Source organism: Limulus polyphemus, unplaced genomic scaffold, assembly GCF_000517525.1.
Source record: "Limulus polyphemus unplaced genomic scaffold, Limulus_polyphemus-2.1.2 Scaffold38, whole genome shotgun sequence".
In the NCBI taxonomy this organism is placed as follows: Eukaryota; Metazoa; Arthropoda; class Merostomata; order Xiphosura; family Limulidae; genus Limulus; species Limulus polyphemus.
In genome coordinates, this window is record NW_013665648.1 from 1,247,990 (window position 1) to 1,259,522 (window position 11,533).

The window sequence follows — 11,533 nt, forward strand, 5'->3', positions numbered from 1 at the left end:
GTGTTGAATGCCTTCAACCAAGTTAACTGTTAAAGGGTAATTAAGCATCCTTGAAATATTGGCAGTCTGTACCATTCGGTTTAATGACGCCATTTATTTCCGTTTGGAATGAGGTCCACAGTAGGCCCCCAATTCTGAGATTGAGCAGCCCTTCCTACAACATTCATCAGCTACTCCCCTCATCTGCCGGAAGAAAACATCACGTTTTCCAAACAATGATAGAGCATTCCTACTGTCCAAGAAGCCTTCTTCGGGCCTTGGTTCGAATTCTTGGGGAGCGTACCACCAGGGTTCTGAAATCATTTTTTAGAAAAAAAAAATATATATATATATACATAAATATGAAGATATTCTTCCATATATATAAGCTATTAGTCCAGTTTTAATTGAACTCCAAATCATACGAAATCGATTAAAAATATTACACAAACAGTGTTGTTGCATTTATCAAAATAATTATATAACTTATAAAAACATGGATAATAAATGGTTACTTTTTTAACCGAGTTGTTTTGGTAATTTCGTTGAAAACATATAATTTAGGGAAATCTTTTTTTTTTATAGTCAATAGTGTGATTTATTAGCTTTTGGAAAATATAGTTATTTCACACACCAAAGATTCCAAGATTTAAACACTTATGACTTTTATGTTTCAGTATCCTACCATTAACAATAAAGCGTTACTGTTCTACCAGGCTTACACACACATAAGTTACGATGAACAGATAAATGATTTTCGTTATACTTATAGTTAACCATCACGTGTCGTATGTTTTATGCGATCAGTCAACTTACCAAGACTTTTCTTCATTCTATAACGTTGCACTTGATAATCGATAAAAAAGCACATAGGTAGGTCTGAAGTTCTGTGCTTGAAAGAATATTCCTAAGAGATTCTTACCTAGTTCCACATGATTGGAAATTAAATCGCTACCAGCTCTCTTGCCGGTACTTGGAGTGTAGTAGATGCTGTGGCACACTACAGCTAGCGCTTCCACTAGGTGTCTTCCACAGAGTCTCGTATTTCGAGTCTCAATTTTGTGCTGGTTCGGCAATCCCTGGGCATGAACAACAGCTGCGCATGTGCAAACAATGAGAAGTAATTGCCAGTTCATCTATGAAATAACAAATGTTGGAGAAATGTACTGAATTATTCATAAAAATTATAGTTTTATAGTGAATAAGATTTAAAAAGTATTAGAAATAAACACAATAGAAGACTCATCTACTATATTATTTTTCCTGATTCAGGTACAACGTAGCAAAGCAACAGAGTAAGTACCATTTAAAAGTAAATCCCATGATTAATGTTTTGCTTATCATCTATCATAAATTAGAATTAAACAAGTACGCTGATTTAGAACCAAGTATAAATATGTTTATATGCAAGTAACAAACTTCAAACTAGTACGATTTAAAACTCGTATCGTGAGTTTCTGGAATATTAGACTCGATAACGTTGACTATTTTACAATTTAAACTTGTTATTTATTGGGAATTATCAACCCCTGTACTTGGGCCTTTGATGGTAAACAACTGTTGTTCATAACTTCAAACTTTTCACACGAAACCAGCGGTTTTCTATTCTGAACTACCCTCCCTTAAGTATGACAATTTTCCTCCCCGTTCTCCCAAAATCTGAATGGCATTTCAAATAATGTCTATAAAATAGGGTTATTTGTATGTAAAAATCTATAAGAAAAGTAAGGCTGCTCAAAAAGTTACCATCAATTTCAACGATAAGGTTGGACTTGCTTTTCTTTGGCTTATGTTAAGAAAAGGCATTTCACTATCTTTTACTTGTTTGTGCTATTCATCCTTCTTACTTTCACGAAAAACATATAGGCCAATAATCTATCATTTTCTTACCCTCATTATCAGCTGCCATTAGATTTATTCGCTCTGAGCGATCAGTTTATTTGAAACTGTTCTAACCTAACCTGTTCCACTCTTTCACCACATAGAATGTTAACCATTGGTACAACACCGTTCGGAATCCCAAATATCTAAATTAACAAAATAATAATAATAACAACCTGATGAACTGTCTCAATAATCTCATTTTAATACATTAAAGTCGTTATTTGGTAGAATAACAGAGAACATTTGAACTATTTCAAGAAATGTGGTTGTCAGAAAGAAAAGTTTGTTATATATCAGACTACTTAAAAGTGAAGTTGTCTGTGGAAATAGTCTACTTTCATTCTTTGTTAGAGAAGAATACAAACAACGTCGTTTCACTTTAGCTCTAACATTTTCTAATTGGTTTCGAATTTTCAAAGAACAGTAAAAACCCATAAGTAAACGAAAGTCAGCTATCGCGTTAAATGGTTTCATTAATTATATTCTTCATAAACTAACAATGAAACCATTAGTTCACACGGCTAAGCCTTATTGCTCCTCTTTAGTTAGCGCAATTTAGATGCTACATACATCTCCATGAATTAGGACAAAGAAAACTTGTAGTTCATAAGACCTAGCTTTCCTCTATTTAAAACTTGTTTGTTTTTCATTATCTATTAATGAACCAAATTAGACTACTTTATGATAATAAATAACCTTATCTGAAGCATTGATTAAAATTGCGTATAAAGTGATGACAAGGAATCTAAATGTATTCTACAGAATATACTTTGTGTTTTTTGTATTCCGGAAGTAAGCTTTCAACCTACTATTTGAAAACATGTTTCGTATAGTGAAACTGACACTGAGCAACGTTTTTATATAGTAACGATGTTTGATGTTGGTTATTAATTACAAAGCTACCCAAAAAGCTATCTGTGCTTTGCCCACCACGGGTATCGAAACCCGGTTTCTAGCGGTATAAGTCCGTAGACGCACTGCTGTTGCCACTGGGGGACTTTTTATGCAAACCAACCAAACAGTTATTAAAATACCTGATGATGACAAAACCTTGTCGAAACGTTGTACATTTGCTGTTATGTTAAACTTATATTAAAGTTTTTCTTCATTACCCATTCAAGCCGTCTCCAACATTATTAAACAGTTATTAATTTAACGGCCTTGAAGTTTTATATACGTATTATATATTCATCCAACAAGATTTGGCTTCTTTAACAAACTCACGAGTTGTATACGCATTCAACAAGATTTGGCGTTTCAAACAAACTTACGGGTTATATACGCATCCAACAAGAATTAACTTGTCTAACAAATTCATGTGCTGTACCAATCCAAAAAAGTTTGGCTTCTCTTACAAACTCATGTGTCGTACGCGTCCAACAAGGTTTGTCTTCCCTAGCAAATTCACGTGTTCTACTCTTCCAAGAGTTTATTTCTCTAACAAACCCATACGTTGTACACATCCAACAAGGTCTCGTTTCTCCAATAATTCCATACACTGCACGCATCCAACTTTTGGTATAGTTTTTAATTCAGTTTCTATACAAACAGTTTCAATACGACCAACAGTGTCAAGCTGAGGTGGTGTTTAAATGAAGGTCGAAATGCACGACACAATAAAATCACTGTTTGTGTTTAGACAGCATTAGTCGGAATCCAATATCAGCTAATCAGATCTATTTTTCACTTGAATTATATTTTAGTTTTTGCAGCGTGGTCCTTAATAGTTAATTATATGCATTTGTAATAAAGGGATGATTGGAAAGCTTAAACGTTTCGAAAAACATGGACAGGTTTATGCATGCGAACCAATACGTGGAAATGTAGTTTAGTATTTTCAGTATAGCGTATAATAATGAAACCTTTGTGAAATCCACTAAGATTACTTGAATAAAACTGTAGGTCTAGAGCTTTCAGTACTCAAGAGTGGAGATATTAGATTACTTCTAGGTATACAAAGAGAACTATTCCCCATAGGGGATGAATCACGGCTCTGATAAAAGTCAATAATGTGTTGCTCAGCTACAGAAATATTCAGTATCTCACCAAAGTCAGCACGTAGATTTCTGAGTTATAGAAATCCAGTGGCTCTGTCGCAAAATCTTCGAAACACTAAATTTAACATGGGAAAACATCTGGAAAACAACAAGTATACAGTTGAACTGTTTGTTACCATATGCACTTTGAAGTAGAATATTTGGAAATAAGTTGAATTAATGCTTATTATTTAAGCCAAGAATTATGCATACTTGAGTTATATTTGTTTGAAAATAACAAAATGTTTTAATGATATAAGACAAGAAAAGTTCTGTTCGAAGAAGGTTGAGAGATTTTATTAAATCAATTCTTATTCACTAAAATATTCAGTCACAAGATCATTAATAACCTAATCAACGTAGTTAATAAACATCAATCGATTAAACAAATACGTTTTAACAAGTCCAGAGGTTCTTTATGTTCGATCAGTTTAAAATTCATTCTCAAACATAAACTTTAAGTTGTATCAAATCATAACACACATAAAGATAATTGGAGCAATACTTAAGTTGGTGGAATTGTTATCGTGCAATGCTATTTTAATAGTTTTAGAGTTGATATTAGTATGAGTTTTTTTAGCAATACTAATTACCTTGTTGAGTATATTTTCAATAATTATTTTTGACCCTGCTAGCTTTAGTAATTCTAGTATATACAGTAATGAATATCCTTTTATTATTATTAGTGTTGATGAGTGTTCTTCTATTAAAGCTAATATTGAACTTGTTGATTACTACTGATTGATATCCTTTCACTAGTACTAGACTTGATCAGGTGTGTGTTCTTCCAGTAATTATAGTATTAACCCCTGATGAGTGTTCTTCTATTAAAGCTAATATTGAACTTGTTGGTTGCTACTGATTGATATATTTTCACAAGTACTAGACTTGATCAGGTGTGTGTTCTTCCAGCAATTCTAGTATTAACCCCTGATGAGTATTCTTCTATTAAAGCTAATATTAAACTTGTTGGTTGCTACTGATGGATATCCTTTCACAAGTACTAGACTTGATCAGGTGTGTGTTCTTCCAGTAATTCTAGTATTAACCCCTGATGAGTATTCTTCTATTAAAGCTAATATTAAACTTGTTGGTTGCTACTGATTGATATCCTTTCACAAGTACTAGACTTGATCAGGTGTGTGCTCTTCCAGTAATTCTAGTATTAACCCCTGATGAGTGTATCTTTCCAGTAACACTAACGTTTATTCAAGTAAATATAATTTTAATAATATTAGTCTTGGTCCTTGTGAGCGTCCTTTCAGTAAAGCTAATGTTGTTGTCCTTATTTAGTGCCCTTTTAGCGGCGCCACTGTTAATCCTTGGATTCTGATTAAGAAGTTAGCACATAGGATCACATACAAAAGTTGTAATGATTTTCAAACGAGACCCAAAACACGAGAGCTTTCAAATAGTTCACTATTCTTCTTCAGGAGAATAAAGGTGTCCTATTTGCAACACTACCGTTAACCTGGGCGTATTCTATTATTATTATTATTGTTAATGGAATTGACTCTATTTAAAATCCTTTTGAACATGGTAGAATTGGCCGAGATGACATTCTTTCGTCTATACATCCGGGAGATTATTCTTCGCGCGTGACTAGAGTGGACCTGATGAGTAGATTAGTAATATTAGAATTAATCGACTGCTTGACAGACTAAACATTTCGAGTAGATTCTTTAGATAAATTTGCTCGCATCTGTTATACTAATAGGCACTTGAAGTACTGATTTTCTTGTTTTGTTGATCATTAGACTAATTGTGAATAGAAAATCGGTCCTAATATTTCACTTTACCAGTTGTTTACTGCAAGCACTCTATGCATGATAGTAGTGTCAGATACAATGAGATATTGGAAACACGAGTCTGTCATTCGATTACTTTATTGGCTCTAGTATTGAATTACGATTTCGATATACCAATCAGAAAAGGGGAATCGTTTTCTTCCTGGTTACAAGAGATATTGAAATCCTGAAATCCTAAACGTACTTGTTCAAGAGTGTAATAATACAACCACTGCATATTTATCTGTAGGTTATTTTATTCATGTGTTAATCCTATTTGGTTTCAAAGGTTTATACTTACGTACAAAGTTTGTGATAACCATACCCGTGCTCTTCGTTTTAAACTAGTCGTATGACGTATAAATAAATACGTGTAATTACAGTAAATTCAGGAAGTTTCTGAGAATTCCTAAGATATGTTACATAAGATATTTAGAGCTCTGCTTGAGATAATACTTTTTGCCGATGCCATCTAAATCTTGATACATGATAAAAAGCATTGCTAAACGTCGTAGCAAGACTGCTTATGACTTTTAACACTTTGTTAGTAACAGGTATTACTAGCATTTTAACTACACCTTGTTTGTTCATCGCTGATGATATCTTGTTCTGATGCTTCACAGCATTTGCTATCCTATAAATTTTATGAATCGCCAGATTTGGAATTCTCTATATCTATAAAGCAGAGATGTCCGTCTTCTCTCTATCTAGTGTATGACGTCATAACTTGTTGGGAAGAACCGGCTGAATCAGTTTTGATGAAAGTTGTTAGAGGAACTCAGTAGTGTAAATTGGTAAGCAACTGGACATACGATCCAAGTTTGGCTGCCATGTCAGTTTTATTTCTATTTTACTGCAATGAATGATGACTCAACACGTTCGTAAAGAGTCACTTGATGCCCATATGAAGTTTGCACTTCTGGAGCAAGCTTGGTCGAAGTCACAAGTGTTAAAGATATTGTTTTCAATATGTACAAACTTAATATTTGCAATAATTTGGAACATTTGTACCGATATTGGGAAACGTTAATAGATATGCTACAGTGTTTCGCTATGCAGTTCACCATCGACAACATTTTTATATATTTTTAGTGATAGGAAAAACTAGATCAGACTTGTCAAAGTCGAATTGAGTAAGCCTATCTTTATATTTCAAATGTTTTGGCTTGTTTTTTCACATATCTGGTACTTATTTCTTGATATTTGATAATACATGTGCGTATATCAATAGGTATTTCCTGTCCATAAAGGCAGTTTACAAGAATACAATTTACTTATTATTGCTTATTTACAGGCAATAGCACAATGTCTATATATAGAGAACTAACAATTGTCACTCTCTCATACACTTGCTTTAGAAAGTCACAATTAATATGATAGTCGTTAACATTATTTATACCTTGAATGAATGTTGCCCTTACAAATATTATAGATAAACTGCTGGGATTTGTAGTTTCTTAGTTGACTCAACTAAATTATCAAAAACCTTATACAAAGTGATAGCTTTCTAATAATACTTCTTACAATAGCATACATTGTAATATAATCAGGAAACGTCGTTGTTCTATTTTTAACTCCATCATCTAGGTTATTAACCCAAATAATGAAAAGCATGGGACCAGTCCTAAGACAGAGTTGAAGTTACATATCTTGTGGGTATATTTTCCTTTAATAACAACACTTTTGTTTCCTTTTTGATAACCGGTCCCCACTCAATACGTCACTTTCTCACCTAATCCTATATCAATAATTTTTAGCAATCGTTTATAAGGTATCTTATCATATACCATTTTACAGTACAGATAGATCATAATCACTGCTTTCTCTCGGCTAAAGTGGAAGTAACCTCTTCGAAAAAAAAAAGATCAAGTTATTAAACAGGATTTACCTTTATTAAAAGCATACACAAATAATATGTTGCTTCAAGCAAGAGCCTGTAACAGTCTCCTTACATCATATTAAAATAAGGGCTCAAGTGTATTTGATTTTTAATGAATTCTCTCCTTTCAAGATCAAAATATTTTCACAAATATAACAAAAAACCTACTACTGAACTTAGTGAGATCGCCATGATGTGCGTGCTACAGAAGATGAGAGATGACTCGTCGTGACGTAATAGCCTTACAATAGAAATATACATGAAGCCGACGCCAAACGAAAATGGCGTTTAGTGCTGCGCGCAGCATGAACACTTTAAACGAATAGTTCGGGAGTTACGGCTCAAAAAAATGGAAAAGGTGCGCCCACACCCCCATTTACGTCATTACTTTTTAAGCCCGGCAATCATACTAGTTATGCTAGTAACCTAATGTTATTAACTCTTTCTTTCTTATTGTGAGAGTTAATATTAGTAAGGACATATTCATTACAATTATCCAAACTAATATAAAGTGATAATCCGATATTTGATTCATGGTAAGTATTTCTATTTTCTGTAGTAGTTATGAATTTTTACTTATTCAAAATAACATCAAATTGTAAATATGTCCCGTTTAAACTTTAAAATATTTCGTCATAATTATCAATACTTTCAGGAATGACCAAAAAGATAACATTGGGAAAATAGAATACTGAATATTCCATCAAACATAATTATATCACTGACTTTGTTATATCACTTTATATCTAGAATTGTTATAACTCAAAACTAATGTAAGAAAATAAAATAATAATTTACAACATAATCCATTATCTTGAGGTTCCTCTTGGATGAAATAATCGCTTGAGACGCTTGATGTTTTTTTTAGTGTAAAGCTACAGAATTGGCTACTTGTGCTTTGTCCACCGGGGGGTATCGAACCCCGAAATTTATCGTTATAAGACCTTAAACATAATCCATTATCTTGAGGTTCCTCTTGGACGAAATAATCGCTTGAGACGCTTGATACTTTTTTTTAGTGTAAAGCCACAGAATGGGCTACTTGTGCTTTGTCCACCAGGGGGTATCGAACATCGAAATTTAGCGTTATAAGACTTTAAACTTACCGCTAACATACCTGAAGGCTTTAGACGCTTGAAAAGTAAAGAGATTGAACAAGAATATTTAGATAAAAGCTGTTTCTGTTTTTTAATGTTGTGTATTGCTGTTTAGTGTTGCCACCCAGTGGACTTACAACGCTAGAAACCGGGTTTCGATACCCGTGGTGGGCAGAGCGCAGATAGCCCATTGCGTAGCTTTGTGCTTAATTCTAAATAAACAAATAAACAAACAAACTGTTTAGTGTCAGTTATTTATTTTGTACAAAGGAAGAAAGTGTTCAATAAATTAGGTCTACTAATACATCTAATTTATACTTTATTACAAGTGATTTTACTTTTTAATTAAACTGATTCATAATAATTTAATATGAGACTATCGGGTGTCTGAGGATGCTTGCAAGACGACCATAAACGATGTCAATCAGGCGGTAAACGGCATTGTGTTCTTAATGTTATGTTTTCCACTTTTTAATATTACTCTAAATGTTTGTACAAAATACATAATGAAAAGCTGAAGTTTTCACTCAAATAAATAACTAAATTACAGTTTTTATGACATTGATTCTCAGACAAGACCTCTTACTATATGGTCAAAATATGTACATTAAGACTAGAATAAAACTTTATGGTTAGCTACTTTCGACTACTGTGGTTATCCCCTTTCGTTTCTTAAAGTTTTTACTTAACTTTTATTATCTATTTAATTTGGTTTTCTTCGTGGTCCTCCATTATCGATAGCAATAAGTTGTCAAACAGAAACCCGTGAATTCACTAATTAGGGTTTAACTTTTTGCTTGGAAGAGTGTTTGCGAAACCATAGTGGTTAATGAAATTATATTTTTAATTATGTAATGAAGATAAATGTCTCAATGCTGAAAATACGTCTGAATTAGCACCCATAAAAGAAATTGTATATGTACAAACTCTCAAATGATCAGTTTTAGGCTTAATAACATTTTGGTAATTAATAAACATTTACCTTCGTCATATTAAATCACAAATAAGTTTAACTGCTTTATTTAATAATTGGAGTTGTCCGAATGAGATCCCTTAAATTAGAATGGTAGCCGTGCAAGTATCATTTCAAAATATGCTGTTTTAATGATGATATACAAGCGACAGATACCTAACAATCAGTAGAATGAAATGCCATAGCTCTCTTGCTTTGTATTTTTCGTCCAAAACTATCTTCACTTGAAATACAAACTTTTAAATAGTGAGAATAAGACTGTCATTTGTTGATAACGTATTTCTAGCTGTAAACCAAGTGTTATGTAGACGTCTCTAATTGACTGGTTGGACGCCATGATATAAATACTCCATTTCACTCAATAAATCAGGTTTCTATGTAACTTATTTCAAATGTAATTACTTTAATTACAATTATGAGTTAATGGCTTTAAAAATACAAAACAGAAAGCAACCATTCAATGGCATTAACAATCATAGAAAACGTAGACTACTATTAAATAATCTTACTAACGTCGTGTTTGGAACAAAACAATTCATGCGCATTGTAGAATTATAACTAAAATATAAAGAATGAAATAGATAAGTTATGTATAAAGAGGATGTTTAGGTCGCTTTGGTTGGCCTAACAAGATTACATCATTGCATCATTATTTTTATCCAACTATAGTGCCATCATATAATTACTGTATACGTTCAACTGCTGTATAGCCTAAAAATGCTGATATATATATAAAAGGATTTTTTCCAATATAAAAAACTGAAAAAACATTTCGATTAGGACATACAGTTGCAAAAAAATAGGTATTTTGAAGCTATTGCCAACGTCTTATATCGTAAGTGTAACTCTCAAACAACGAATTCGTTATTTGAATAATGCCAATTTGTTTACGGTAGAACACTGAAACAGAAGCTTATGTATTTTATTTTTTTAATACGAAGACAGACGTTAAATCTGAATAAATAAGATAACCGAAACGTTGTGATTAAAGTGAAGTCTTTTTCCACAAAATAATTCTCGTTCTGTTATTTTTGTTTCGAAAACAGCTGCTGAAACTGTGCTTGTGTTATTGATTTAAGCTAACGTTCGTACGTTGTCGAAACGTACGATGACCCAAGTAACATGTTTGTGATATACAGTGAAGCTATAAAGGTGACGAAGATTCCGTGACTGTTATAATTTAAGGACTAGCCTTTTTACCTATGTCCTAACTAAATTAATTCAATTATTTATTCTTCTTAATGGTTTTTAGTAGATATAATGAATAAACAAAGACGAAAACTTGTTGTTGTTGACTAACTGCTGTCACTCGGTTTTGGCGAAGTGATGCTTCGAACGGAAATCGTTATTATTTCGGAGCAGACAGCCTAAAACAGACACAAACGAAAAACTACAGAGAGAAAAATATTGCCTTAATGATCTTCTTTATTAACACTCGTTAACTCATAATTACAAAATCCTACTTCTGTTCCAAGTTTTTAAAACTAGTGTGAAGTTCAGCTGCACCCATATTTTCAAGAATGCAATTACTACTAACTAAAATTTACAAAATGTATATATATGAGAATTTGCGTATATATATATATAAACGTAACTGTCATCCAAATATGCTAAGATTTAAAGTGGGATATCAGTTTTGTCAAACTGATAGACGTGTTTCACAGGAATGAGACAAACTCTTTAACAAACTTCTTCAACGGACTCTCCCACTGACGCTTTTTTACAAGCATTTGTAATAAAATCTTTCCTAACCCTAGCCCTCTGGTGGCTCAGCTGCAAGTCTACGAGCTTATCACACTAAAAAATTGGGTTTCGACGCTCGCGACGAACAGAGAACAGATAGCGTATTATAAAGCTTTGTGTTTAAGAAACAAACCCTACACCCCTACCCCCAAAAT

At 32.8% G+C, this 11,533-nt stretch overlaps 1 long non-coding RNA gene across 1 annotated transcript in view; it reads right to left on the reverse strand.

Annotated features, from left to right (window-relative positions):
- Positions 1–6: 6 nt before the first annotated feature.
- LOC111086291 overlaps positions 7–11,533 on the reverse strand; it is a 15,769-nt gene continuing 4,242 nt past the window's right edge. Inside the window, exons 2-3 of the long non-coding RNA XR_002611021.1 lie at positions 902–1,115; positions 7–293 (exon numbers count right to left, since the gene is read on the reverse strand). This is a non-coding gene — a long non-coding RNA (uncharacterized LOC111086291). The remainder of the gene's footprint in view (positions 294–901; positions 1,116–11,533) is intronic.